Below are 7,157 nucleotides of genomic sequence, written 5' to 3'. Positions count from 1 at the left end.
TTTTTTGAGACGAAGTCTCACTCTGTCCAGGCTGGAGTGCAGTGGCTGGATCTTGGCTCACTGTAACCTCCACCTCCCAGGTTCAAGTGATTTTCCTGCCTCAGGCTGCTGAGTAGCTGGGATTACAGGTGCCTGCCACCACGCCCGGCTAAATTTTGTATTTTTAGTAGAGACAGGGTTTCACCATGTTGGCCAGGCTGGTCTCGAATTCCTGACCTCAGGTGATCCGCCCACCTCGGCCTCCCAAAGTGCTGGGCTTACAGGCATGAGCCACCGCGCCTGGCCAGCATGATGATTTCTAAAGATGGAATGGGGTATGTGTGCGTGCGTGCGTGTGCGTGCATGTGCGTGTGTGTGTGCGAGTGTGCGTGCGTGTGTGCATGTGCGTGTGTGTGTGCGTGTGCGTGCGCGTGTGTGCGTGCGTGTGTGTGCATGTGCGTGTGTTTGCGTGTGTGTGTGTGTGTGTGTGTGTATAGAGAGGCAGAGAGAAGGAGGAGGAAGAAGAGGAGGAGGAGGAGGAGATAAGAAGCATAAGTTCACGGTTTCATTAAATTAACATCCTCTTGACTGTCTCAAAAGTATCAGCTCACAAGACGGCAACTTGAAGTCCTTGTACCTAAAATTTCCTCTCTAGGCAAAGAAGTTTAGCACAGAAGTTGTGGGAAAGCACGCCTACCTCTTTCCTTATGATCACGTTGGAAAAGAAGCCAAAAAGTAAAACATTCCCTCCGGGCAGCTACTCAAAGATGGTATCAAGTTCGGCTGGATGCTCCCACCAGTCAGACTTCCTCCTTGCTGCAAACCACACTAGACACACTGCAATAAGGCCCACTGGCTCTGTGCTTCCTTGTCTTACTTGTTTATTTCAACAAATGCAGGGCTTCTTACACAGGCTTGGAAGGGAGACCAAAGGGCCACCTTAACCCTGATCAGGAACAGACCTTCTGCCTCCATGTGACTCACCACACACTTCCTCTCAGACCTGTCTTGAAGGAAGGCTCCGTTGTGACACCCAGTACACACCCATCCTGTCTCCCCTCCCTCGGCCCATCAGAGAGTTTCCTGGGAGGGGCTGGTGATCTGAGCTAGTAAAAGGTTCTAGTGTGGACACTCAGGCTTTGCACCTCTTCCAAATCTCATTTGTATGCATCTTGGAAAGAATCTTCTACACCTTAAGCAGCAGGTTGGCAGATCTTAACCTCTAGTCACCAACACAGCTCAAATACCATGCCCCCTCCTCAGCCCTTTCAAGAGAGGAGCCCATGTGTAGGTATCTCAGCCACAGTCCCATAGCCAGGGGAGAGGGCAGCTACTGTGTCAGTCCAGAGATGAATTCACAGACGAAGGGACTCGTTCTGTCCCCAAGAAGCTTTCAGTCTAGCCAGAGAGACACATTTGTTATCTCATTAAATAAATGTTTATTGAGCACCTACTAAGTTCCAGACACTGCTCTAGGTTCCTGGCATACAATAGCAACCAAAACAGAAAGAAATCCTTTCCCTCCTGGAGCTTATTGTCTAGTGATCAGTGAGGAGCTAACCTTTACACATGTAAGTAATAAAAGGAACCAAACCAATGAAACATGCAAAGGACAAAATGATGTTGCATTAGAAGGAAGAAGGAGAAACACTTCCTGGAATTAGACAGGCTTGGTGAAGAAAGAGGAGTATAAAGATTGTGTTACAATTCAGATATGCCTTTCTAGGTTCAAGTGTATGTTAGCTACAGGAATGGTTATAGAACATTCAGATATTCTCGAAAAACACTGTGCTTCACCTCATGTTTGATGACTATTCACGGGGAGAATTGGCCAAGGGAGGCAGAAATGAAGGGCTCAAAGGTAGCAGAGTAGGTGAGTCCAAAGGTGGTGCTAAGATTCTAAGTCAGGTGTTGATAAAAAGAGTCAGACTCTGAAACATTGGAAGAGATTTATTCTGAGTCAAATGAGTGACCAACAGCCCATGACAAAGCCTCAGGGGATCCTGAGACTATGTGCCTAAGCTGATTGGGCTACAACTTGGCTTTACAGATTTTAGAAAAACATAAGGCATCAATCAGTACCTGTAAGATGTACATTGGTTTGGTTTGGAAAGGTAGGACAACTGGAAGGTGGGAGTGGGGGTGAGGGCTTCCGGGTCATCGATGGAATCAAAGATTTTCTTATTGGAAACTGGCTGAAAGAGTTGAATGATTTGAATAGTTGAATGATTCTGAAGACTTAGAATCAATAGGAAGGAAGGTCTGGTTAAGATAAGGAGTTGTGGAGACCAGGGTTTTGGTATGCAGATCAGAAAACTGATGGTACATGTTTCTTATTAGACTTAAAGAGTCTGTTCTGTCAGTCTTAAGGTCTGTGTTGATCTTAATGCTGGTCAGCTGGGTCTGAATTCTAAAAAGGAGGAGGGTATCATGAGGCATGTCTGATCCCCCTTCCCATCATGGCCTGACCTAGTTATTCAGGTTAATTTTGGAATGCCCATGGCCAAGAGGAGGGGTTCATTCAGATGGCTGCGGGGAGGGGTTCATTCAGATGGCTGCGGGGAGGGGTTCATTCAGATGGCTGCGGGGAGGGGTTCATTCAGATGGCTGCGGGGCTTAGAATCTTATTTTTGGTTTACACAGGCTTATTATCATCAACTTATAGCAATCTTCTCCCTCCCAACCTAGCAACACACACACTTGCTTCGCACATAACTTTGATCACTTCTTCTCCCTCAGGTAGATTTTCATTGTCATTTACCCTGATTCACCTGCACTAAGAGGTTCCCTGGGATGCAAACACAGCCTGTGCCAGGCCCTCACTCTCCATACACTCTGGGCTCCCCGGTGCCCCAGAGAATCCCTCTGCATTGCATTTCATCACCAAAGCACAAAATCACAAAATCATCCTCACTCTGAATAGCCCCTCTAACCTCACAAGGAATATGGGCATGCTGGTCAGGAAATATGCTTGAGAATAAGCATTTCATGAAAGTCACCCCAAAGCATGACCAAAGCATCAGAAATCACAAGTGCAATAATTGAGTTGAACATCTTTGCATAATTTTTTTAAAGCATGAAAACAGAAAGCCAAAAAAAAAAAAAAAAAAAAAAAAAAAAAAAAAAAAAAAAAAAAAAAAAAAAAAAAAAAAAAAAAAAAAAAAAAAAAAAAAAAAAAAAAAAAACCAAAAACAAAAAACTGTGCTTCCTTTGGGCCATCAGTAGAGAAACAGAAGAATTCCTTTTGGTTAAAACAGACCTAGGAAGATGTAGTTCGACCAACCCCAGTTCAGGACGCTCTTCTGCAGCAACATCCTTGTCAGACAAACACACAGGTTCTAAAGCGTGAACCAAAAAGTACCTGAGACAGGTCTCAAACAATTTAGAAGTTTATTTTGCCAGGGTTATGGATCATGACCTGTGACACAGTCTCAAGAGGTTCTGAGAACATGTGTCCAAGGTGGCTGGGTTACAGCTTGGTTTTACATACTTTACAAAGACATAAGACATCAATCAACACATGTGAGGTATACATTGGTTTGATCCAGAAAGGAGGGACAACCAGAGGGCGGGGGCTGACAGGTCATAAGTGGATTCAAAGGTTTTCTCTCTGGAAATTGGTTGAAAGAGTTAAGTTATTATCTAAAGACCTGGAATAAATAGAAAGGAGTGTTTGGGTTAAGATGGGGGTTGTGGAGATCAAGGTTCTTATTATACAGATGAAGTCTCTTAGGTGGCTGTCTCCAAAGGCAATAGATGGCAAATGTTTCCTAGTCAGACCCTTAAAAGGTGTTAGACTCTCAGCCAATCTCTTCAGTATCAGGAAAAGACCTGAAAAGGGAAAGGGATTCTCTATAGAATGTAAATTATCTGAAAAAAAAAATAAACAAACAAAAAAAAAACAGCTTTACAAGGCCGTTTCAAAATATGGCAAAGAAATAGGCTGAGCGTGATGGCTCACGCCTATAATCCCAGCACTTTGGGAGGCTAAGGTGGGTGGATCACCAGGTCAGGAGTTGGAGACCAGCCTGGCCAATATGGTGAAACCCTGTCTCTACTAAAAATTAAAAATATCAGCCAGGCATGGTGGCAGGCACCTGTAATCCCAGCTACTTGGGAAGTTGAGACAGGAGAATCATTTCAACCTGGGAGGCTGAGGTTATAGTGAGCTATCTCACCACTGCACTCCAGCCTGGGTGACAGAAATATATTTGGGGGTAAAATACTGTGATTTCTTTTCAGTGCCTGTTACCTGCCATATGATGCTATACTAGAGTCAGGTTGGAATCTGGTATTTTATTGCTACAAAGAGCCTTGTTCTGTCAGTCTTAGGATCTCTATTTTATTTTTTTTAACTTTTATTTTAGGTTCAGGGGTATTACATGTGCAGGTTTACTATGTAGGGAAACTGCGTCGCAGGGGTTTGGTGCACAGATAATCTCATCATCTAGGTCGTAAGCATAGGTCCCAATAGGTATTTTTTCTGATCTCTTTCCTCCAGCTTCCACTCTCAAGTAGGTCCCAGTATGTGTTGTTCCCCTCCTAGCACCCAGGTATTCTCATTGTTTAGCTTCCACTTATACGTGACAACATGCAGTGTTTGGTTTCTGTTCCTGTGTTAGTTTGCTAAGGATAATGGCCTCCAGCTCTATCCATGTTGCTGCAAAGGACGTGATCCTGTTCTTTCTTATGTCTGTGTCGTATTTGTGTAGTATTCCATAGTGTATGTGCACCACATTTTCTTTATCCACTCTACTACCACTGATAGGCATGTAGGTTGATTCCATGTCTTGCTACTGTGAATGGTGCTGTGATGAACATACGTGTACATGTGCCTTTATGGCAGAACAATTTATATACTTTTGGGTACACAGCCAGTAATGGAATTGCTGGGTCAAATGGTAATTCTGTTTAAAGTTCTTTAAGGAATTGCCACACTGCTTTCCACAATGAACTAATTTACACCCCCACCAACAGTGTATAAGCATTCCCTTTCCTCCACAACCTCACAAGCATCTATTAGTTTCTGACTTTTTAATAATAGCCATTCTGTGAGATGGCAGCTCATTGTGGTTTCGATTTGCATTTCTCTAATGATTAGTGATGCTGAGCATTTTTGTACATGCCTGTTGGCCACGTGTATATCTTCTTTCGAAAAGCAAATGCTGGTCAGTTGTGTGCCTGAACTCCAAAGGGAGGAGAATATAATGAGGCATGTCTGACCCTGGACTGACTTCTTCTTTACTCCCTTTTTTCTCTTCAAACATTCACCTTACCATCATGATCTGAACTAATTTTTCAGGTTTTGCTGGGTTCCGTGGCCGAGAGGAAGTTCCATTCAGTCACTTGGCTTAGAATTTTAGTTTTGGTTTACAATCAAATATCTCCATCAATGGAGAGCTTCCTCCAGGCCAGGAAACCCATTCATTAGTCAGTTGGATGCTCAAAAAATCCTCCTTATGCTGAATTCAAATCTGTTTCTTTGCGTCCTCCACCTGTTGGCCCTAGGACCAATTTGCCTCACAAAGTAGATCAATATGAATTTAAATATGGTTTATTTTTAACTATAAATCCAACCACTAAGCAGAGCAACTTGAAGTAGAAAGGAAAAATAAACTGATACTTTTAGAATGAACAAGCAAGGAACCTGTGATTAAAATGAGTCCCTACACTTTAGCAGTCTTCCTGTAACCTTTATCTTGGAAATTCTTTCATATTCCCTATAAATGTGAGGGTGTCACACAGAGCAAGCTGGGAATGAGGCCCAGGAATGTGGTCCAAGAAAAGGAGCCAACTGCTTTGACAGCAACACCTTAATCTCAGGAACGCCTACCTGGAAAAGCTTATTTTTAAGAAGAACATTTTAAGTTTTGTTTTAAAAAAAAATCCATCTCACACAATGAAATGAGAATGGTATCAGTTGTTATTAAAAGAGAAAATGTCTAAAACTCTGTTTCTTTCTTTGCTGCTACTGCAGATGAACTCCACATAGTACTGCAAATATATACTGAAACCATCAATGATTACCTTTTATTCCGCCAGTCAAAACTCAATGCGAATCCACCATCTCTTCATCAGCTTCTCCTTCGTTTTTAGAAAACAACCAATCTCCAATATAGCCAGAATCTGGGGGAGAAAAAGTTTTAAAAATCACAGGATGTAACTTCCAAAACCAAGAAATATATACATAAATGAAATGGAATGAATTGGTCTACATTTAATTTCTGGAAATACCAAACTGCCTCCTACTTTATCAATATTCCTCACTTCCATTTGACCTAGCACAGTAGGATTTGAAACTGACATGCAATTTCTAGAATCTTCTAGATTTTTCCTACTTGGTAATTTAAATCATGACTAAAATTGTTTTGACTGAATCTGCTTTAACCAGGCTTTGCCATTACTTATCACAAACAACCAAGTGTAAAGGAAAATAAAAAAAAATCTCAGGACCCCCAAACTCCTTATGCAAAAAAAAAAGATGAAGCCTGGAGGCTGAGTCATGTAACCCTTCTTTCAAATGAAGAGCTGTTACTAGCATCATCCAGATCCCCACGAAAAGGTAGAAGGCCTCAGGCATCCAGGAAGGACTGCCCCCACGGGTAAGTAAACTTTTTGCTGCCCTCCCATAAACAAGGACATGCCAACTGTAACTTTATATCTACAATCTAAGTTTAGCTCTTAAAACTCAAGTCTATTCCATTCCACACTGATAATGTCAATTACAAGCTTATCTTCCCTGGTACAGAACAAAGACAAGACAAGATCAATCATTCCTGCACCTACCCAGAGATTATGCATAATTGATTCTTCCTTTACTCCCGTTTTTGTCTTCGAACATTCACCTTACCTTATGCAAAATGCAGATTTACTGGGCACTAAATAAAGTTTCACAAGAATGTAAAATGTGGCCAGGTGAGGGGCTTCATGCCTGCAATCTCAGCACTTGGGAGGCTGAGGCAGGTGGATCACCTGAGGTCAGCAGTTTGAGACATGCCTGGCCAACATGGGAAAACCCCCATTTCTACTAAAAATACAAAAATTAGGCCGGGCGCGGTGGCTCAAGACTGTAATCCCAGCACTTTGGGAGGCCGAGGCGGGTGGATCACGAGGTCAAGAGATCAAGACCTTCCTGGTCAACGGTGAAACCCCGTCTCTACTAAAAATACAAAACATTA

Source organism: Cebus imitator, unplaced genomic scaffold (genome assembly GCF_001604975.1).
Source record: "Cebus imitator isolate Cc_AM_T3 unplaced genomic scaffold, Cebus_imitator-1.0 Scaffold92, whole genome shotgun sequence".
In the NCBI taxonomy this organism is placed as follows: Eukaryota; Metazoa; Chordata; class Mammalia; order Primates; family Cebidae; genus Cebus; species Cebus imitator.
The sequence above is the reverse complement of the archived record's forward strand: the minus strand, read 5'-3'. Positions refer to the sequence as shown.